The 23,138-nt window shown below is 44.0% G+C and overlaps 1 pseudogene; it reads left to right on the top strand.

Moving 5' to 3' along the window:
• The first annotated feature begins 18,442 nt into the window (after positions 1–18,442).
• Positions 18,443–22,167, top strand: LOC118981215 (5'-nucleotidase domain-containing protein 2-like; annotated as a pseudogene).
• Positions 22,168–23,138: the final 971 nt, after the last annotated feature.

Genomic DNA, 23,138 nt, shown 5'->3' with positions numbered 1-23,138 from the left:
TTTGTATATACATCTTTGTGTTTGCCTCAAAACAATCCAGTGAGATAGATTTTATCTCTGTTTTAGAGGGAGATGAACAGGTGCAGATAACTGAGGCAAGAAATGGTACTGGTAGGATTTGAACCCTGGATTGCCTGTCTATTTTCAAGTTTTCTTTCAAAAATACGTTCAGTAGATCTAATGAAAATCAGGTGACACAGGTCCTGTGTCCCACGGGCTGCAAGATCCCTTGCATAGATCCAGCTCCTGTGAGCAGCTCACAGTGAACAGTAGCTCGGCTCAGCCAGCAGTTTTGAAGCTTCACTTGGATATGGGCCGCTGTGGGGCTGGGCTTCTCCAACCCATTCACGCATTTCCTTCTTGGTGATTCAGTAACATTTCCACAGCCCTGACCTTCCAGGGCTTTTCTTTGTCTCGTTCTACAATGAAGCTTCAGGGAGGGCAAGGGCCTACGAGACATTTGTTTAATAAAAATGGAGACACTTAAACATAAAAACAGAAAAAGAGAGTGGAGAAAGGGCCACAGATGTCCTTAAGAAAGCCAGTTGTGTACTCAGAAGGCACTGGAAGCGCGTGGCCATGCATTTGTGTGCTATTTGTTGGGTTTGAGCACGGACGGAACCGTGGAAGGGGTTGAGCAGGTTTGACAAGGGGTGGGGAGAGAAGAAGAAATCCTTAGGTGGGGAGGGACTTGGGGGCTGTCTCACTGGCAGTGCTTGGAGCTGTTCTGGGAGCTCCTACTGACACGTGATGCGGGGCAGGCAGTCACCAGCGTGCTCATCATCCTGCCACTCTGCCTTCAGAGACACTCTGTGCCTGTTAGTCCAGAAGGGCCCACTCAGTCCGGCCTCTGCCTCATTGGGCAGGCTGTCGCAGCCACCAGCCGGCATCATTCATTCCAGCGGCCTGTCACAGGGCCCGACACCCACCACAATTCCTGGGAACTTGAGACACCAAGTTGCTCTCAGCATGCCCAGCATTCACACAAAAGAAGCCAGGGCCTCTTTGCTGCTTCCTGGTGCTCCCCCAGCTCCCACCAGCTACCCATCACACCCACTCGCCTTTGACAAAACGAAGAGCCCCAGAGACAGCAGCCAGTATTCTGCTTTCCACTGCTGCTGCCTCCCAGTCAGGTGTGAGGGTTGGGGGCTGAGGGGTGTGGCGGTTAATCAGTTTTGAAACCCTGATTGCATCTTAATAACAAATGCAAAGCACCCAAGAGCAGCAATTTGCAGTAATGGGAAAAATCAGCAGGTCCCTGGGGTTTGACAGGAAGTAAACACTCTCCAGGCTCAAAATGGGGGCAGGAAGAGTCATTTGTGAGAGTGCCCTGGCAATGCTTAAAGGTGGCAGCCTTTTCAGTCCTAAGAGGGGAGAGAGAGACTGGGGTAAGAAGAGAGTACGACTGGGCCGAAGGAAGGCAAGGCTGAGTCCGAGGGGCCTCTCCCTCTAGGCAAGGCCCTGAGCCCCTGGTGGAGGATTCCCGCCTATTATATGGTCTCTGTCTCTTCTTTCTGCCAATGGCAAATGGAAACGATCATCAGTAACAAGATCTAGCCAAGCAAGTGTATTCCAAGCAGGGCATCCCTGGTGGAGGGGTGAGCAGGAAAAGGCTCATTCTGCCCACCAGCCTGGGCCGGGGCCCCGCCACAAAGTATCTCCACCATTCTGGGGGATTCCTTTTCCTGACAATTTCTTTGGAATGGAAAGGGCACTTATCCCCACTAGAAGGTGAAATACTTTTCACAGTGCCAATTTTTCTTCCTCTTTGAAAATGTTCCCGACGTTAAACACACATATTTTTCTTACATGTAATTTGATTTGGATGGTTTCTTGACCTGAATCCAAAGCTAGCTGTGGGTAATTATTACTGTCACTATTGTTATTAATACTGATATTTATCATAATCTCACATGCCAGGGACAGCCCTTAATCTTGCTGTTTTATTTGGTTGAAAGGAAAATGTGCCGCACTGGCCGTCCTCCCAGTTTCCCCTTGTATTAGTCACTCTTACCCAACCCCTACTATGTGAATAATTAGCCCAGTTACCAGTGACCTCTCATCAGCTATAAGTGTACATTGTATTCAGAGGATAGAGCCAAGGCCACTGGGGGTCGGGGTGGGGGTGACAAGAAATCCGGTTCATCTCATCATAATGAGAAAATATCTAGTTGTTAGGACTTCTAACCAGATGTCTCCTGAAGTAATGAGCTCCCTGTCTCCCGGGAGCTAAATATTCAAATAGAGGCCACAAAAAAATACCCTTCAGGTATGCTGTTTAAGGAAGTAATGGATTACTTCCTGGTTCTCAAATGTCAGGTCTGTAAGAATCACCTGCAGGGCTTGCTCACAGATTGCTGGGTCCCATCTCCTGCGTCTAGAATTCAGTAAGTCTTCAGTAAGACTTCAGTCTTCAGTAAGACTTCAGTAAGAATTCAGTAATTCTTCAGTAAGACTTCAGTAAGAACTTGCATTTCGAACACGTTTCCAGGCAACGCTCTGACGCTGCTGGTCTAAGGACATGTTTTGAAATCCACCAAACTAAGGGGAAAGTCAGATTAGATCACTGAAAGCTTTCTGCACAGCCTAAGACTTTATGATATGATACAGTAAGAATTATTTAAGAAGTGAGTGGCTCAGAGTAAAGGGGTACGCTGTGGCATTTCTCCTACACACTCATTATGGGTATTTAACAGGAGAACAACCTCATTCTTCACCTCTTAGCACTCTCACATCTCAGTGGATAACGTGATTTGTCCCACAAATGCTTCAATGTTGGCTCAGCATATTACTGGCAATTTTCCACAGACTCAGTTCAGGTGGAAATCTACTCATATTCAAAAAGATAAACCCCTGGAAAAATTAAATTAAAGAACAAAAAGACAAACTCCTGGTTTTTACTCTCCCTGCAATAACCACACACCTCCTGACTTTAGCGCTTTAACAACCAAAATAAGAGAACAAAAAAAGCCCTTTTCCCTGACGTATGGTGAGCAAAACAGGTAACACAGCCTTATTATGTGACCACTTTTACTCTGTTTCTTTCAGGAGCTGGGAAATCCCTTGGAACAATGCTTTTTGTAAGTCCTAAAGGGGAATAAGAATACCTCACAAAATATGACCTTGTATGTGGTTCCCGGCTGCATTGTCTGATGTCCATTATTATATCTGATGCCCACAAAACCATGTAAGACAGACAAGACAGGTATCATCAACTCCATTTGGCTGGTAAGGAAGTTTACACTTGGAGAGTTCCTGAATTTCCTAAAGATCGCCCAGGGTATAACAAATATTGTAGAAGAAAAATTCTGGATTTTGAATCCTCAGACTGAGTGATCTTTTCGCCTACATCACTAAGCTGCTCTTGAAACAAAGCAGCAGGCAAAGAGGTGGGGGCAGGGAATAGGACCAGGGACATGGTAAATTCGCAGCACTCATCCAATAAATAGGACTAGAGCACCTGGGAGCCAATAGCTCTCCTTCCTCCCTCTCCCCAGTCTGTCTGGCAAGCTGCCTCACCTACCCATCCATCCAGCCATTCATCCACCCACCCATTCATTCATCCATCCATCCATCCATCCATCCATCCATCCATCCACCTACTGATGTACCTATCCATCCATCATCTAGTTAAAAAAAAAAAAACAGGCCCAGAGGAGTGAAGTGTCTTGCCCAAGATTACATAACTAGTTAGTAGTAGAGTTGGGCCGAGAACTAAAAATATAACTCACCTTCTGACTCTCCATACAGACTACATGCTACTTTTCATGAGATGGGAGCATGATATTCAAGTAGGTTTACTGATGTGCTCCCCCTGTGTTTCCTTCTACCCTGTGTTTCTTTCTTTTATCCTAGAATTAGCCTGACATTTTATGCCTGTTGTCTGAGTGAAAGGAAGAGATGCAAAAATAAAGTCACTCATAGGGTATGTGAAGTGCCAGGCAAATTTTTTTGCAGGGGGTGGGGAACTGTTCATATAAACACACTGACCCACTCAAAAGCAGCATGTCCAGAGCACCAGCATGTCCATAGTCCAATCTCATATAATCCTGACAAAGGAATATGGCTTCATCCAGTGCAAGTGACCTTCTCACTAAGCTACCATTCTAGAACCTGGGACCAGTATCGGGAGCTTTGAATGATCGTAGGTACAAAGCCTGGGGCTCCCACATGGAATAAAGGGTCAACAGTGCTTCAGAAGAGACCATGGGAATGGGTCCGACATACCTTTCAGGGAAAATTCAGAAAGGTTTGAAGAAGGCATTTTAAGGCACAGGGTCCCCTGAAGACCCCTGGGGCAGGGGTCCCATTTATTCAGGTCTAAGGACAGTATTTCACCAGACCACACAAGAGGGGGAAAATTCAATACAATATGGGAGACTCAGGGCATTAAAATATATGATTATGTAAAAGCAAGGTTTTCCCACCCTAGGACTAGAGAAAGATTCTGTGGGCTAAAGGAGAGGGGAGGGGAAAGTTGGAAGGGAGGAAAAAAATGCTGAGATGCTTCTGGGTCCTAAGTTCTGCCCTTCCAAGTAGGAGAGAGAGGAACAGGAGATACAGAAACCCTTGAGCTGCAGGGAGAATTGTACCTCTCGGGCCAGGGCAAGCCAAACCGGTGGTCATTCCCACCTTCCCCTCCATGTAATTCTGCCATGTCTGGGAAGGTAAGGAGTGCAAGAAATGTCTGTGAGGTACGTCTAGGTGGGTGGGCTTGAGGCAGCTCTCAGAGCCCTCCCTCAGTATGGACTAGGACCAGTGATGAGTTTTCTGTGCTCCCAAGGGTGATACAGGAGACAGGAAGAGGGAGGGAGGGAAGTTTCAGCAGAGACCCGAATTAGGAAGAAGGGCATCTCAGAGGCCAGATGTGAGAACACCCAGGCTAGGATGACCCTTTGGCTCCTCCACCCTCCTCATGCCAGTGCCGTGTGCCTCCTGGGGAGTAGATGTAAACTTGAAGAAACAGGATTTGTCTGTGTGTTAAGTTTTGGCTGAATGGGGGCTCAAAATAAAAATTAGATTGCTACCCAACACAAAACAAATTGTACAAATTTAAATTCCTTTTTTTTTACATCTGAAATTTTTTTTTTTTTTTTTTAAAGATTTTATTTATTTATATATCTTTAGAGGGGAAGGAGAGACGGAGAGAAACATCAATGTATGGTTGCCTTTTGTGCGTCCCCTGCTGGTAGTTAGCTTGCAAGGAACCGGTCTGCAACCCAGGCATCTGCCCTGGCTGGGAATCGAACCGCGATCGTCTAGTTCGCAGGCCCGCGCTCAATCCACTGAGCTACGCCAGCCAGGGCCATCTGAAATTTTGATTTAACTTCATACCTATCGCAAGCCACTCTGAAGAAAAGTAACAACTTAAATCCTGGAGAATAGAAATCACAAAAGCCATTTTGACAGAGAAAATAGATTTGGGGGATTGTTCAGTGTTTTGTGTGTAGCTGAGGATTCTAAGTCCTGATCCCTTGTGTCTCCCAGTGGCTTGGATGTGGAGAGACCGCAAAGAAGGAAGGAACTCATGAAATCAAAATGAGGCTCCTGGTCCCCTCTTCCTCACGCCACCCTCTTTCAAAAGGATGTGAAAAGCATGTAAAAATGGTTGCAAGCATCTCTCCTCCAGGAAATAAGCCACACTAGTTAGTCTTGAAGGCTGTGGGGTCATTGGCTTTGTTCTAGTCCTGACAGGTGTGGAGCAGGAAGCCAAGGCCGAGCACACTGGCCCACCTTGACCTCTGCTAAAAGGAACCTTTGTCTTTGTCCCTTAACAGGAAGGTTCACAGGAAGCTGTGGAGAGGACATGCCATCACCAAGGTCAGGGGACTCTCTTGAGGCACCTGCTGAAGTCATTTCATAACCTGATATGACATGTGACCTTCCACTGTTTTTAGCAGTGAGGACATTTTTGTTTTCTCAGGAAAAAGCCAGGGTCACCTAAGGACACTTCTTGCAGTGGTCCAGCTAGCCTGCTGTCTCCGTGTCACCCGATTCTGTGTGTTCCCTCGGGGGGGGGGAGATAGCCATCTTTCTTACTGTAACAAATACACTGTAACTGAATGAGTAGGAGGATAAAAAAATCTTTGTAACCTGCTAAACAATGCCTTGATCGCTTGTCCTCTTTCAGGAAGGAACAGAGCACCTCGTATCTGAACAGGGTTTAACCTGGCTTTACCAAAAAGAAATGCATTTTTTAAAGAAAATAGGTGTAATATGAACCAGACATATGTACAAGTATTTTATCTACAGGTGAAAAAATGTGTCTTGAAAGTAAAATTGGGGAAAAGAGCATTACAATGTAAGAATAATTAGATCGTATCACCTGTTCATTATGTAAATTATATACAGAGGGTCATAGCAATTCATATCATATCAAAAAGCCTATCAAGTCAACTACAATCATGTGTTTGGCAGTTACTGATATTGTGCCCAACCCCCAGCACCTCCCTGTCTCTAAGTTTTTAATTAGAGACAACAGTTGGAGAACAATACAAAAAAATTACTGTAACCAGTAATCACAGTAAGAATAATTGCTGAAATGCATTAAGTCCCAGGCTCTTTGGTAAGCATTTTACATATATTATCTCATTTAATCCTTAGCAAAACAGGTAAGTGCTGTTTGTTATTAGACCAACTTTATAGAAACAGAGATCAAGAAATTTGAACTGTCTCAAAGTCCTGTGGTAAGGAAGGCAGGACTTGAACTTAAGTCTGCTTGATCTCAGAGCACTTAAGCACTCCCCAGGTCTGGCCATGTGTTAATGAGAGGAATAGAGAGTGCATGCTGTGGTCATTCAGGGGAGGGAACACACTGAGCTCCAGACTGTCAAAGAAGCTCGTACGGTAAGTGCACATTCAGTGTACCAGGAATGCCCCTATTGGGCCTGAACTGGAACCAAAGTCAAAAAAATCTCTGGCCGCTGGACTCTGGTCTTGGCAATGTGGGAGAATTGTGAGTTCTGGGCAACTAGAGCTCCCTTCCCACATCTAAGACGTGAAAAGGTGAGCAGCTTTTGCAGTGTCATCCCTTAGCTGTGAAAGGTGATAATTAAACAAGATGCTGTCCAACTCTTGTATTGGGGACCAAGGTCAGAAGAGGACACTGTGTAGCTCAGGATACAACTTGGGCCATTTTCAAAGCTTATCTCCTTTGTAGGAACCTATTTGATTGGTTGTGTTTGTGCATCTTGAGTGTCATCAGATTGGCATGGTCTCTGACACCCAAAACCACATGAGATGGGCACAGTTCACTTGCACTGTGAATGGATGCTAAGGTTCCATGCTTTTCCATTTAAGGTCTTAAGCTATCATGAAGTAACCCAGATCTCAACAATACGTAAAATGAATAAAGTATTGCATCTCAATTGTGTGAAATCTGAGTCTGAGAACCCTTCCCCTCTTGGGGAGGTAAAGTTAGAGATGAAACTGAAAGACAAAGATGGGTGTAGGAGGGGAAAAGAATCTTGTGGAAGGGTGAGAGATGCAAATCCAGGGAACCACATTCTTTTTCTTTATCACAAACTAACTTACTCTTTTAGTGGGAAAAACGTCTGAGGAAATCTTTCTGGGAACTTTTGGACAAATTTCTGAATAAAATTCTCTAATCCTTTACAGAGTTATGTATCAATACTAAAAGCAGCCCCCATTTTATGCCTAATACTATTAGCAGACACCGTGCCCACAGTCAGTATGCATTTTCTTGTCTGCTCTCCTAATGACTGCGAGGTAGACATTATGCCTCTTGCCTACAGGTGAGAACTAAGGGAACAAGAAGCTTAGTAATTTACCCAAAGTCAAATGGCTGGGGAATGCTGGGGCCAGGGTTCAGTCTTGAATCTGCTTGAGCCCAAAGCCTTCACTCTGACTGGCTCTGTCATTTGCTTTGATGGCACTGTACTTACAAGTCACTTTGCTCCCCCATGCATAATGTGATCTGTCCATAATTAAACAAGACTGATTTACCCAAGTAACTCTTCTGCAAAATAGGATGCACAATTCTACATACAACTTGGTGTTTGTTCTTAAGAGTTTCTTTTTCAAGCCCACACCATCAACAGCTACCACAAGAAAAATACCACAGGAAGTATCTAAGCAAGAGTTAAAAAGTAGATGTTTAGAGTCAACAACTATTTTTATTTTGGGTACATTTTATAAATAGTGAAAGGTGCAGATCCTACGTGTATAATTCTGTGAGTTTGAGCAAAAAAGTATATACACTACCACTACCCAGTCAAGATATGGAATATTTGCATCACCCCAGAAATTGTCTTTTTCTCATCCCATAGGGACCACTGTTCTGAATTCCATCACCAGACATGAGTTTGCTTGTTATAGGATGTTATATAATTGGAGTCACACAGTGTGTGCCCTTTTCTGCCTTGCTTCTTAGACTCAGCATGTTTCTGAGAGGCAGCTCTGTGGTTTCAGGTATCTGTTGTTCATCCTTTCTGCTGTTGAGTAGTATTCCCCTGGATGAATGCCCCTCACTTTGTTTACACCTTCTCCTGTTGAGGAACACTTTGGTTATATCCAATTTTTGGCTATTGGGAATAAAGCTGGCATGTATCAGGCACGCACAGGTCTTTTTACGGGTATATGCTTTCATTTTTCTTGAGTTACTAGCCAGCAGTGGAATGCTGCCCTGTAGAGAAGGCATGTGTTTAAGTTAAATGACACTGTCAAAGAGTTTCCCAAAGTGGTTTTACATCAGCAGTTTCAGTTGCTCGACATGCTTGCCTACGTCAGATGTTGTTGGATTTTAATGTTAGTCATTGTAGTGAAATGGTGTCTCATTGTGGTTTTACTGTTTCTTAAATGACTAATAACGAGCATTTTTTATGTGCTTGTTTGCCATCTCTGTATCTTTTCTGGTGAAATATCTGTTCAAACCTTTTGTGTATTTGTTGCTAGCTTGTAAGTTATTTTATGATGGCGCTTTGAGACTTCTTTATATATTCTTGATAAAAATCTTTCATCAGATGAGTTATTTGTAAATTTTTTCTCTAAATGGCTTTTCATTCAGCAGTATTTTTTCTAGAAGCAGAAGTCTTTAATCTTGATGAAGTTCAATTTGTCATTTTTTTCTTTTGTGAGTTGCACTTTGGTCATTGTAACTTAAAAAACTTTTTCTAAACTAAATTTGCAAAGACTTCGTTGATTTTTGTCCTAAAAGTTTAATAGTTTTAGGAGTTTTATTTAGGTGTATGATCTATTTTGAGTTGATTTTTGTCTATGTTATAAAGTATAGATCAAAGTTAATTTTTTATTTTGCATAAGCTATCCAATTGTATCAGTATCTTTTGTTAAAAAACTCTCCTTCCTCTATTCAATTTGCTTAGCACTTTTATAAAAATTTGACTGATCAAATACATTGTGGGTTTATTTCTGGACTCCATTCAATTCCACTGATCTATTTTTTCTATCATAACACCAATGTCCTAATACTACAGCTTTACAATAAATCTTGAATTTAGATGGTGTTCTTCTTTTCAAAGTTGTTTTGGCTATTTTAGGTCATTTGCATTTACATAGGAATTTTAGAACCAGTTCGTCAATTGCCACAAAAAAAAAAGGTCTTCTTGGATTTTAATTGGGAATGCATCTATTTCTAGAGAACTGGTATTTTACAACATTGAGTCTTGAGTAAAGAAAAAAGCTCCTGAAAGTGGTATATCTCTCCTTTAATTTAAATCTTCTTAAATAGCCCTTAGCATTATTTTGTCATTTTGCATTTATTCCTAAGTATTTTATGTATTGATGCAATTATAAATAAAATATTAATTTTCTTTTTTAAAAATTGTTTGCTGTTAGTATATAAAAATAAAATTGAGTTTTATATATTGACCTGCATTCTAAAAATCGGATAAACTTATTTGTTATTTCTAACTGGTTTTCATAGATTTCTTAGAATTTTCTATGCTTACAGTTTTGTCATTTGTGTTTAATGACAGGTCTTTTCTCCCTTTCAACCTTTATATCTTTTTTCTTTTTTTTTTTTTTTTTTGCCTTATTACAGTGGCCAAGACCTCCAGTATAATGCTGAATAAAAGTGATGAAAGCAGATTTCTTGTCCTATTTCTTATCCTAAACAGAATGCATTCAGTAGTTTTTCACCAAATATGATAGCTGTATGCAGGGTTTTCTTTTCTTTGCCCATTGTCAGATTTAAGAAATTCTTGTCGTACTTTGCTAAGAGTTTTTGTCTATAAATGCTTACTAAATTTCATCAAAAGCTTTTTCTTCATTTAATTAGCTTTTTTAATGTGTGTTTCAACCTGCCAACTACGTAGTGTGCCCTCATACGTGTTGTCTTATAGGCAATTTTGTGAGTCCAATACAACGTGAAGCTGGATTCCTCTGATATGACTGAAATCTGGAATTTCCTGGTAGCTGTATTTTTGTATGGTAGCTTCTGTTTTTGTTCAAACACTATTCATTATGTGAGTGTTTCTGATTTTGAGTCAAATGATTCTAGAATTTTCATGTTTCACTGGTACCAGAAATAGTTACTGTGAAGTTTCTTTCACTTACCCCATGTCTTGTGACACAGGTAGCCCAAGGCCTCAGAATTGGGCTCGGTTATCAGACTCAGTTCACAACTTGAACAAGAAATGCAGCAGTATCATGAGCCCTGCCACTGTGCCGAAAGCCATGCAGGCAGGAAAGACTGGAGGGGGCATGGAGTACTGAGCCACACCGTGGGGCAGCCAAGTACTGAGCTACCTGTGGACCCGCGGGGCCAAACCACATGCGGTGGGGGCCTTTTGGAAAGAACGTGCTGCCCTTGCCACATGAGATTTGGCTAGGAAAAATAATTACCTCATTCCCCAAAATATCCAAGAATTGGATATAACCCAAAATACCAAGGATTGCTGGAATCTTCTTATACCATTCTCTTGACAGTTGGAACCAATTTCAATAGGAGTTGTCCCTTATATCATCACTCATGACTGGTTAAATCAGTGATTTTCAACCTTTTTCACCTCAGGGCACACATAAACTAATTACTAAAATTCTGAAGCACACCAAGAAATATATACTTTTGCTGATTTGATAAAAATAGGTATAATTTTGGTTGATTTATAAATTAATAATAATAGTAATTACCTATCCTTTTGGCTCCAAAGTGACTTAAAATAAATCAGGTGCCTCTTCACACTTGTATATAAAGATTTGGGGTACCAAGAATTAACCAATCAGATACAACCATATTATGTGATGGAACTAATAAGATACAACTTTGTATTTGACCTATATATTTATGGTTCAAGACAGGGCATTCGCATTCACACTGGACAGCTATTGTTGTGTTAGTTGTTGTCATTTTCTTACTGACAGTCTCAGGGAAAAGAGGTCAGTGCCCCTGACTCTGACCTCTTAGTGCAATAGTCAGGTATTGCATATTTTAAAAATTCTTGTGGCACACCCATTGAAAATCACTGATTTAAATGAGTGAAGTCAAACCTAATTCAGATTAGGAGAGTTTTTTTCCTTGTGGCATCACATTTTGTATCTATATTTTATCCCCTTGTTTTTACTTCCAAGCTTTTTTTGTCGATTAAACGCACCAATTATCTAGAAAGTAACTTTTGATGATGACAACAACACAACATATGCTCAGATTAGACTTGCTTCTCATGGTCTACATGGGAACATTCTTATTACAATGCTACTTTCAAATCTCAAAATATTCTGAAACAAGCACTCCTTTGAAATTATCTTCAAGAGAAGTCCCCCATGAAAAACAGACTTAGTACTTTAGGGCTGAATTTCGTGTCCAGTGAGAACACCCTGCCAAACTAAAGGGAACTGAGGTCAGATAAGCTTAGGAAGTGCGGGATGTTATCACATCCTCCTGGAAATTCACAAGATGCATTTCCATATTAAAAGCTCTCAGATATACCCTAACCCAGCATTGCCCTCAACAGTTTTCACCTTGGAAACTACTGTATTAGTAAACTTACAACTAATAACTATATTTCTAGTGGTACTGTATTGGAGAGCTACTGATCTGGATGTTAGACCCTTGAGGAGAAACGAAACAGTCTTTATCATATAGCTTTGGGATGTTTGCACCACATTTTGAGTCCAGTAAAATATGACAACTGTATTAATATATTCCTTAGTTTCAGACTAATTTGTGCATGCTATCGTAAGTCTGAAGACACACAGTTTTCTGCAGTGTCTGTGTCTCTGTATATACAAGGACTGTTTCTCCTTTTTGACTTTTAAAATAGCAAGGAGTCTGTGTGGGTAGGACATCTACAAGGGCTTTGGAGTCAGATAGACCTGAATCAGAATCCTCATTCTATCTCTTATAATCTCTAATGACACTCTGCTGGGCCAGCCTCCTTTACCCACTTTCTACCCACAAGGTTGAATCAGGAACAGCCTATTCCTGTAAAGCAGCCTTTCTCCCTGCCACAGTTGATTTATTTTGAGAGGACAGGTATCCCAAACTGGGCTGACTGGTACTCTCCCCGGGAATTTTGGAAGGCAGAAAGATCAGACGCTCCTGATGGCTGAATCTACACCACTAACACTGAGCACCACCGGGGTCCCAGTTTTCAACACACAGACCACAAAATTCAAGGGAGCCAGTATGCAAGAGAGAGAAGAGTCTTAGAGACAGGCAGAATGGGGCACGAACAAGAGATGGAACAAGTGAGAGTGATTTAGCCTCTCCCTGGGCGACATTACAGTGTTCACCAACATCTGGTTCTCTTCTCCTTTCCTGGCATCTGGAAAGGTGGCACTTCCCAGCCTCCAGCATGTAAGCCGGTCCATCTGACCGGAAGTAACATGTGTCACTTCCTGACCTCGGGCAGGGGCAGTCCCCAGTGAGATTCTCCACCCCATCCTTCCCCTGCTGGGGCACATTTAGAAACCTACTGCTGAGATGACAGGTGCAACACTAGCAAAGCAGCCTGGGTCTCGGAGCTGCCACGGGGAGAAAACTGCCCTGCGGAACCACCCAGCCCTGCATGCTGGGGGACGTTTGTTGAGTTTCTGAGATCGTTACGACAGTGTAACTTAGCTTCATCTGACTAACAGTCTCTCTGAGCCATAGTTACCTCATCTGTCAAATAGGAATGAGACTGTCTGTTGAGGCTGTTGTCATGACTGCGTGGAGCCACGTCTGTGAAATGCCTCCGCAGTACTGTCACAGAGACGGCTTAGGAAGAAGCAGCAGCTCTTTACTCTTAATCAGCTACCGTCTCTAGGTTTATGTTCTAGGACAATCTAAATCTGCCAGGCACTGTAGTCAGATGGATGCATCAGTGCAAACCCAATGTCTTCTGAAATATATTGAATCTTCCTGAGGGTTTCAAACCAATCTCATGAGGGACCTCTCACCGAGGATGAACTGTCCTTTGTCAGGGGCCAAATGTTGTGCAGGCTTGAGATTGCTTGTCACCTATGGCTGCAGCTGCAACCCTCACCCTGTGCTCACAGCAAATCGGGGCAGTTATCAGGGCTTCCTGTGATGCTCTCTTCTTCTTGCTGCTGGCGGAGGGGCAGTGATTCACAGAGCCCGCCCTCCGGAGAAAGGGTCTGGCTCTGCCGACTGGGGCTTGAGGAAGAAGGTTCCTGTAAATCTGCTGGCAACACCAAGGCAGGCATTGGACCTCCTTCCGCCTCAGCACCGCCCCCCAACCCCCGAAGAGGACCCGCACCTGCATATCTGCCTAACTTCACAGCTGTGGAAACATGGGACAGTCCTGGCAATGTGTATGTGAGTGTAAGAAAAGTTCATTTGGGGGATGCAGCAAAAGGAATCCAGTGACATTCTTTTCTAGAGTTCTGCTTGGTGCTTCCTGCATGTGGTGTTTCACTGTTGGAAGGAAGATCCGTCATGGGTGGTGGCAGACTCACTCCCCAAGTCCAGCATGTGTGACCACCCAAAAGGACACATTTGTGAGGCACCGTTTTGAAAATGAAAGTGAGATCAGTTTGAGTTAACAACCTTTGGAAACAATTTTGTTATTCTACAGTCATCCATTGCAGACCCAACAGAGAACAGCTCCTGGTAGTTAAGAGACTTGCCTTTCTTTCTGAACTGGCCGTAGGTCAGAGATTTAGACAGCAGCTAGCAAATCTCTGTAAGTCAGGAGGCCACACGTTCTTGCACAGGTGTTGAGTGACTTTCAGCCTTCACGGAGGTGGAAGGCCAGGGCCTCGAGAGGACCGGCCTGCCCTGCAGAAGAAGAGAAGCATTGGTGGCTGGAGAGGAGGTGGAGGAGGTGCTCTGACCTGGAGGTGTCCCTAGTCTCCACCAAGGCAGGTGTGCTCGCTTCAGGTGGACACCCTCCCAGGCACTGGTCACTCCCACAGGACAGGCAGAAGTGGATAAAAGGAACAGGAATTAATTAATCTTCATGTCTGGTCATTCGAATAACTAATTTATTGAATGGTCATTTTCACTCTGACCTTCCTAACTTTGGTTCTTTCACTGAGCAGGGAAGAGATGGAATTTTCTGGAAATTTTTTTTGTCAATTCCTGATCCCCAAATCTCAGAGGCTGGCAGCATAACATGTGTGTGCATAAGCCTTCTTCAAAGGAGGCCTGGCCTTTGAAGACTGTCTTGAAGACTGAACTGAAACCAAACTGAAAAGGGAATTTGGATATCTGTTTGTGGTTTAGAAGGTCAGAGACTCCATGTCCTTCTCTGGAGCTTGAAAAGGGCTTGCTTCTCAAGGAGCATTTCATTGGGGGGCCCAGAGGCATTTGCTTGGTTAAGGGCAGCCCATAAAACCGAGTGGCTGCTTATTTTGTTTCTAGCATGTTGAAGCTCTCCTTCTACAGTGCAGTTATTCACAAAGTTTATTTTGTTATTTGTCTCTTTTTTTCACTTCAGGGGGGTTTTAATGAGCTCAACGGGGTCAAGGTTAGTTCCTCAGATGATTGAGTCAGTTTGCTGGCAGCCGGGTAAGGGCCTGGAATAGAGAGGAGCTGGAGGCGAGCGGGTGCAGGCAGTGTCATGCAGGGCAGGGCTTGTCTGGACCAGGGACTCAGGAAAAGAAGAAGGAAGAAAAGGGCCAAGACAGCAGGTGTCAGGGCTGCTCAACAGATGTCGTATGAAACCCAAGTGCAAGAAAATAAAGGACAACTCCATGGTTGCTATGTGGAGTAGCCTTCACACAACTGGAGTGTGATACATCCACATGGGTAATTAGAGATTTTCTAGTAGCTGTATTTTAAAAAGCAAAGAGAACTAGATAAGTAGTATTACTATTTTAACATTTTTATTTAACCCAATATTTCCAAAATATCATAATTTAAAGTTAATGTTTTACTACTTTGTTTCTATACTAAGTTTTCCAAATCCCGTGCGTACTTCCATTTGCATCACGTTCAGTACAGACTGGCCACGTTGTAAGCGTTTAGGAGCCACATGTGGCTGGAGGCCACGGCAATGGCAGCCAAAGCAGAGAAGATCAGAAGATGTAATAAGAGATACAAGTGAAAGAATCCTTTGTTCAGAGAAGAATTTGATAAACTTATGTTGCAGATCGCTATGGGATTCCCAAGAGACAGCCCAAAGGAAATTAAAGATGCTGGTCTGATGGTTGGCGAGGGGGTGGAGAAGACTGACTGGTCAGGCACATTTGAGGGAGTAAAAATCCTGTCACTGTTTTCTGAATTCCATGTGTGAATGCCCAAGCATTGTTTTCATTAAGATTCAGCCGCATGACAGGTGCTCCCACAAGAAGAAAGGTTAGGCTGGTTCGTGGGGACCAGGTTCCCCATCCCCTGATGCTTTTGAAACTCAAATTATTTGGAGATGCTGCTGCCCATCTGCCCAGCACCCAGCCGTTCCCCAGCATCCAGCAGGGATGTAGGTACCAGTGCTGTGTGTAAACCATCTGACACTTGACTCCAGCTGTGGTTCCTGACCTGGTTGCCAGTGACTGTCGCCCCCACTCCCTCCCAGCCAGCACTTCCATGTCTTCTGGAAGGAATCTCCATTCATTTTCTGCCTCACTGATACTAACTTAATTCCAAATGACACACACACATATACACACATGCGTATATGCAAGAAACCTGCAACAGTTCCCCAGCACTTTTTTCAAAATAAGAATAGATATAGTTTTCTATTATAAAATACGTGTTTAAGATATATCTGTTAAAGTATTAAGCAGTACAGACATGTATAAACCAGAAGATAAATGTGTTCTTAACTGCTCTTAGCTATTTTCTATGGTTCTTATAAAATAAGCATGCATCATACCATATAATTTTCTATAATCTGCTTTTTCCCCCTTTTCCCTTAAATGTATATTGTTGACACACACCTCCACCTCCTTCTTTTTCATGGCTGCCTGGTGGTCTGTTCCATGGGTATCCATCCTTATGTATCTGATAGCTCAGAGATGGAGCTCTGTGTGCAGCTGCAGGTTCCTCTCCTGTCGTTACAAACAATACTACAATGGTTGTTTTCCATACATCATCGCACAATTGTCAGTTTTATTCTTTAGGAACGCATTTATAAGGTGAATTGCATTATTATCAGTATCAACATCTTAAAGTTCTCAATGAACACTGCTAAACTGCTCTGTGAGCCTTATACTTATTTATACTCCTTGAAACGTTTTGAGAGTTCTATTTCCCAACCCCATGTGAATACCAGTTCATGGTTATTTTCATTCTTTTCAATCTTGTCAATATGTTAAATAAAGAATATCTCATTACATTTTATATTTTCACTTCTTTGATTGACAGCCAAGTGGAGCAGCTTTTTAACATGTATTGAAGACTTGTACTTTTTCTTCTGTGAATTACCTGTTCCTATTTTCTTGCCCATTTCCATGTGGTGGTTTTTGTCTTTGTCTTACTAACTGACTGATGCTAACATTGTGTCATAGGTATACCCTGCAGCTATTTTCCCGATCAATTGCTTTTGACTTTGTTTGTGATGCTTTTGCTTATTTTTCCCATCGCATGTAAAACTGAGTTAGAATGCTTATGTGGAGAAGTTGGAGTGGGGAACTGGAAGATGGCGTGGCCCTGGGAAGAAACGATTCAGTGCTTCCCTTAGTGACAGAACTGGCCTGCAGGCAGCGTGCAGGAGCAGTGGGGATCTCTTCAGTACCTACGCACTGGCGTAATCTCATTCTGTTAAAAATAAAGTACTAGTGTGTACAGAATTTTGTTTTTCTAAATAACTGAATCTCTAAACTTTAATAAGATAGAAAAATAAAGAAAGATATTTAGAATTCATTCTGATTTTTCTTCAGAGAAATACCGTTTGGAATACAGAAAAAAAGTGACCTTAGAAAAGTGATTTTGCTGATTTCAGAAGTAACAATAATAATCATTTGGAAATAGTTTCCAGTTTTAGCATTGTTCTTCTTTATTTTGCCACATTTTTTTCCTTTTTATCACAGGTAGGGATACTCGGCTAGGGTTAAGCATAGCATTCATTCCAGAACTATTTTTTAAGTACCCACTCTATGCTGAGTGTGCCTGATAAAGGGATAATTTCTTGCCAGTGGCAGCGCAACAACATGAAGAAAATGAGTGTTACTCTAAATGCTCCTGGACCCAATGAATACAGAGAAGTCAATTAGCACATCCCTGTGCTGAGGACCTGAGAGACTCCAGGGAGCCAGGATCCTGCCTGACGCCCGGCAGCACGGTGCTCCGGCGCGGAGGGGCGGCAGGGCCGTGTGCTTGATGCCCCGGGAAGGACCCAAGCTGTCTTCAGAAGAGGCAGTCCTCAAGCCAAGCCTGGAGAGAAAGTATGTAGTTAAACAGATCAGAATGTAAGAAAGCCAATTTCAAATAGGAAAGATAAATGTCATCCTAAACCAGAAATTCTAAAAGCACCTACCACGTGCAGGTTGCTCTGCTGCTGGTAGTTTGAGATACAAAAATATAAATAATGAGAATTCTCCATGCAAAGACCATCCAATGACGAGGGTTGTGGGGAGTGGCATGTTGGTGTCCACAGCTCCAGTATGGGCCAAATCTTGGTGTGACTCTTCCTAACGATTTTATTTGCTTATTTTAGAGAAAGGGAAAGTGGGGGGAGAAAGAGAGGGAGAGAAACATCCATCAGTTGCCTGTCTCACGTGCCCCAACAGGGGACCAGCCGCAACGCAGGCATGTGCCCTGATGGAGAATCAAATTGGTGACCTTTTGCTCTTCAGGAAGATGCCCTGAGCCACAAAAGTCAGGGCTGATCTGACTCCTTTTAGAGATAAGATGCACTTTTAAGTTATGATAATGATAATGCCCCTAACTTATATGGCTGTTTTGACATTCCAAGCTCTGTTTCAAGCACCTTATATACAACAGCTTATTTAATCCTGAAGCACAGAGAGTTTAATCTACTTACCCAAGGCTTTCAGAGCCAATCTTTGAACCTGCAAGAAAACTGGGGGCAGGGGTATATTAATGTCCTAATTATCGGGAGAGCTGGGGAATGGAGGGATGGACTTTATCCTCTATAGCTTCAGAGGTGAGAATTAAGAGGGATTTTCCAAACGTTAACTCATAAATGGAGTGGAGCTGTGAACCCCTTGATACCAGACATTTTTGAGAAAAGACAGGAACAAAATTATCAAAAAGTTTAGAGAGGGCAATTCTGTGTTGGATATGGAGTTTAAGTTAGTGCTAGGTCACTTCCTTCTATTAGCTTATTGAGTCATAATCAGCTTCAAACACACTCAGTGCCTGTTAAGAAAATTAATATATGACAGAATCAAGACATGGGGAATTCATTAAAAAGCTGCTTATCCAGCATCCTATTAACTAGCATTTGCATGTTTTACTAATTCTTCGGAGCACGAGGTTCGTAGAAATTCTCCTAAGAAAATAGACGTGCCTTCGGTATTTTAAAAGATACATTGGATTATGTTCCTTGTAATGTATTGTTCAGAGTATTTGGCAGCATTTTATTCAGTGTAAAAGTTGTACTCCACGAATGATATCTTATAGCTCACCTTTAACCAGAATATATGATTAAGTGGAATAACCCACCCGCTAAGCAGGACAAAAAGCAACTGTTCCGGAACAGTCTGCAGGTGAAAAGCCTGAGTCGGGCAACGCAGGAAGCCATTTCCCGGTAGGAATCCAGGAGTAGCGATCCCGGGCTCACTTTCCCCACTGGCAAGGCCCTGGTCCGAGAGTGTTACTGAAACGTTGGCCGTTTGGTTTACTCAGCTGTTTCGGGGATAGGAGCTTCACTGCTTGGCAGTTCAGTTTCCTGGAGCACCCAGAAAGCAGCCTGCACTCAGACGATGAGTACATTCTCCAAACCAAAAAGTTTATTCTTACTCAGGACTGTCTGTTGGCCTGGATAGGAATGCTAAGAGAGGTAATTACACCAGCTTCAAAGGTAATCCCCACCGACCCCAGCAAGATGTGCCAAATAGAATCCTTCCGTGGTAGCTCAGTCAGTTAATTCAGGGAACTTCTAATACCACCGACAGCACGTGAGGCAGTGTGCCCACCCCAGCCCCTTCATCACCAGGCTCTCCTGTCTGGTCGATCTAGTCACTGACTATTAACTTTGAGGATTCTCCTTGTTAAAGCTGGATGCTCCTACCAAGCTGTGTCACCCAGCTCCTGGGATTGGCCTGGCAAAATCCCCGTGTCCCAGAAAAAAAAGTGATCTGCCCCAGAAAGAGAAGCTCTCCTGACTGGACTGTGACCAGAGTGAGCTTGTTGTCAGGACCCCTGCCACCGCTGGCCTTTCTTCCACTTTGGTCCTATCACTAGCTTGTCACTAACCCCTTCTCTCTCTCTCAGAGGTCTCCTGCCCCTTCACCTTATGTGAGAGCCTGCTTCGTGGAATACGGAGTGTGGCATACACAATTGTGCAGGGTTCTGCATGTAGAGCTGTGTGCCAGGGAACGCACAGTGGACCAGAGACCTACATTCTGGTCCCAGGACTGCGCTCTCTATGTGGTCCCGAGGCTGCCGGGTTTCCTCAGCTGCAACCTGGGGGTAACAACCACTTCCTGGATGCAATATGGAGAGAATGAGGGTGAAAGGGGAAAATGGGTATAGAAGGCCTTTGGAGCTGAGAAACACGCTACAGGGTAAAGTGGGAGACATGCAACCCTAGAAAGGAAAGTAATTCTGACACATGCTATAGCATGGACGAAGCTTGACATTACACTGATGAAAAAAGACAGCCACAAAGGCAATAGTTCCCCGTGGCTACCGCCAGTTCAGGCGATGAATAAGGAAATAAATGTCTGGATGGGTCGAAAAGTATTCCAAAGGAATATTCCAGTATTCCAGGGTTCTCTCATGATAGCCTCTTACAGGTTTCAGAGATCCCAAGTAGTACAATAAGGAACAGAAATAATGTGTACCATCAATTAAAAACATAATTTAAATATGTTGCTGTTGGATAGCATTATGCTAAGTGAAATAAGCCAGGGGGATGAAAGACAAATACCACATGATCTCACCTAGTTAACAGGTTCCTAGTTAACAGGAACCTAAACAACAAAACAATCAAACAGCAAAATATAACCAAAGACACTGAAACAGAGAACAGGCTGACAGTTTCCAGAGGGGAGAGGGAAGAAATTTCAGTGGAAAAGGGGAAGGGTTTGCAGGAATGAGTATAAAAGACATATGGACAAAAACTAGAGGGGGTGGAAATGAGAGGGGGGAGGGCTGGGTGGGTGGGCTGGGATGGGAGTAAAAGATAGAAAACTGTACTTGAACAACAATTAAAATTAAAATCAAAAAAATAAAGCCAAATATGACATAAGACAATAAAATTTTTTTAAAAATGTTGCTGTTGGAGACTGGCAGACTGGCTGATTGCCAGGGGCTGCGCAGGCGGTAGGCACCAGGCATGGAGGGTGGGGGGCTGTGAGCGGCCACTGGACACTGGCTGATGTGGCCAAGCCACTGCAGACAGCCAACCACCAGACCTTCCTCCTCCTGCTCTGGCTGTGGACCTCGGATCCTGGCGCCTACTGATCTGCCAGGTGAGCACGAAACTCAGTTTGCCCCTGTGTGCTCTTTACCAGGAACTTCAGAGACTGGTGCATGTCCTCATGTTCCCAGAGATCTGCAGTCTCAGACTGCAGACCCTAATCCCAGGGTCCACCTACACCAACAACATCAACCCACACAATGCTGAGGTCTATGTTGCACCCAGAGGGCCTCAGTGCCATGTGTGACATCCTGATTGTGCACCACCAGATTGGAAAGTATGAACACAACCTCAAATTTGTCATCTGTGGCTTCCACCAGGACATTCAGTTCAGGAGAGCTTTCTGATGAAGATTGATACCTTCCATCATGGGCAACTGGAAGCTGCCAGGAGCCTCCAGCCTATGCCGGACACTTGAGGAGGGACTCTACCTGTATGGGGACACGCGGCACATTCACCTGTTCCAGATAAGAGACTTCTAGGCAAGAGTCCCTCCATCAAGCAGGTCATGGATACCTCACTCCCAGAGATGGCTCTGTTTTCCCATGAAGCGGACCACTTCCTGGGCCTCTAAAGAATGGGACAGGCGCCACCGGAGACAGGCACACGAAAGGCCTCATGTGCCAGTGAATCAAATGGGACGTGGAGAAGGACATCTGGGAGGGAGGGAGACGTTGATTTTTCGAGCTGCCAAGGGCCAGTGGAAACACCTGTTCCTCAGCACCAACAGTTCTTCCGGCCCCGCAGGCAAGGGAAATCACATGTGGTGGTTCCCAGCTGATGCCAACTTTCCGCAGTGGCCATTGTCCAGGAGAACAAGCCTCACTTTTTCACTGACCCACACTAGCCTTTCAGAAAACTTGACTAGAAGGGCATGGGGCAGTGGGACTACATCACAACCTGAAAAGGGCAAGATCTACTGACCAGGAAACCTGTTTGCCTTTGTGTGCCTGACAGAATGACACAGCCCCAGTGTGCTCTACTTCAGAGATCACTTCTACAGGGATCTGGAGGATCTCGGGCTTTGGCAGGGCTGGTGCACACAGGTGCCAGTATCCCCAAGCTGGAGCATGGCATCTGCATCCTCAGCATATACTCAGTGAAAAGGCAGCAGGTGCTCCCAGGCCTGCTGGGGTGCATGCAGATGGGTGTGCAGGTGCACGATGCAGATCTGCGGGTGCTGGCTGCCTGGGTGAAAAGACAGCAGGGGCTGAGGTGGGTTCATTACCAAGACCCTGTTCGACACTCAGTTTGGGAGCATCCCCCACACCTTCCACAGCCCCACCTACTTCTCAGAGCACCTCATGCCCTTCTCAGACCTCTGTGTGGCACCCCTCAGCGCTTGCTCAGTACCAGTACACTTCACCTTCCCACCCACAGCATGAGATGCCGCTCTGCACGCACCAGGTCTGCACTGGCTGCACGAAGATGCCCTTCTGGCGGCATGGCCCACACCCACTGAGGGCACCTTTACATCCGAAAGTATGTGCCAGCCCTCCTGCCCTGCCTATCCTGGGCGTCTGTCCAGACAAGCAGTAAAAATGGTCTCCTTCACTGAAAAAACAAAGAACTCCCTTAATCACCGAGGTTTAAACTGACAGTAAGATGAAATTAAGTGTGTTCTTAAGTGCAAAAATCCTAGGACGCTCAATTTCTGGATATAGACACCAAAGAACTGAAAACAGGGACTCCAAAAGATATCTGTGCCCCCATGTTTATAACAGCGTAATTCACAACAGCCAAACAACCCACAGGCCCACTGATAGGTGAATGGATAAGCAAACTGCGGTATGTCCATTTAACGGAATATTGTCCAGCTTTAAAAAGGAAGGAGGTTCTGCCCCAGGCTGAAACATGGGTGAACCTCGAGGACATTATGTTGAGTGAAATGAGCCAGTCCCAACAGGACGAATACTGTGAAGTTCCCCATACTTTACAGAGAACTGCAACCCCCTCAGATAACTCATTCACTTGCGTGTGAACCTTGCCTTTGGTCTCCAGGGACTCTGTTGAAATGGCTTTGCCAAGATCCACCAAGATCAGCCATGTCTTTGCGCCTGAATCTAATTGCGCTTTTCCACATCCGGATCTGCAGTCACTGCTTGTACTTTCCTTCCTCCTCAACCTCTCTTTCCTTAGTTTCTATAACATCTCGGACTCCTGGTTTCCTCCTCACTGCCATCTCCTGCTCCTGCCTTCTATTGGCTGACTCCAACCAGAAACCAG

The sequence above is a fragment of the Sturnira hondurensis genome, unplaced genomic scaffold (genome assembly GCF_014824575.4).
Source record: "Sturnira hondurensis isolate 20B ecotype Veracruz unplaced genomic scaffold, ASM1482457v3 Scaffold0023817, whole genome shotgun sequence".
In the NCBI taxonomy this organism is placed as follows: Eukaryota; Metazoa; Chordata; class Mammalia; order Chiroptera; family Phyllostomidae; genus Sturnira; species Sturnira hondurensis.
The sequence above is the reverse complement of the archived record's forward strand: the minus strand, read 5'-3'. Positions and strand labels throughout refer to the sequence as shown.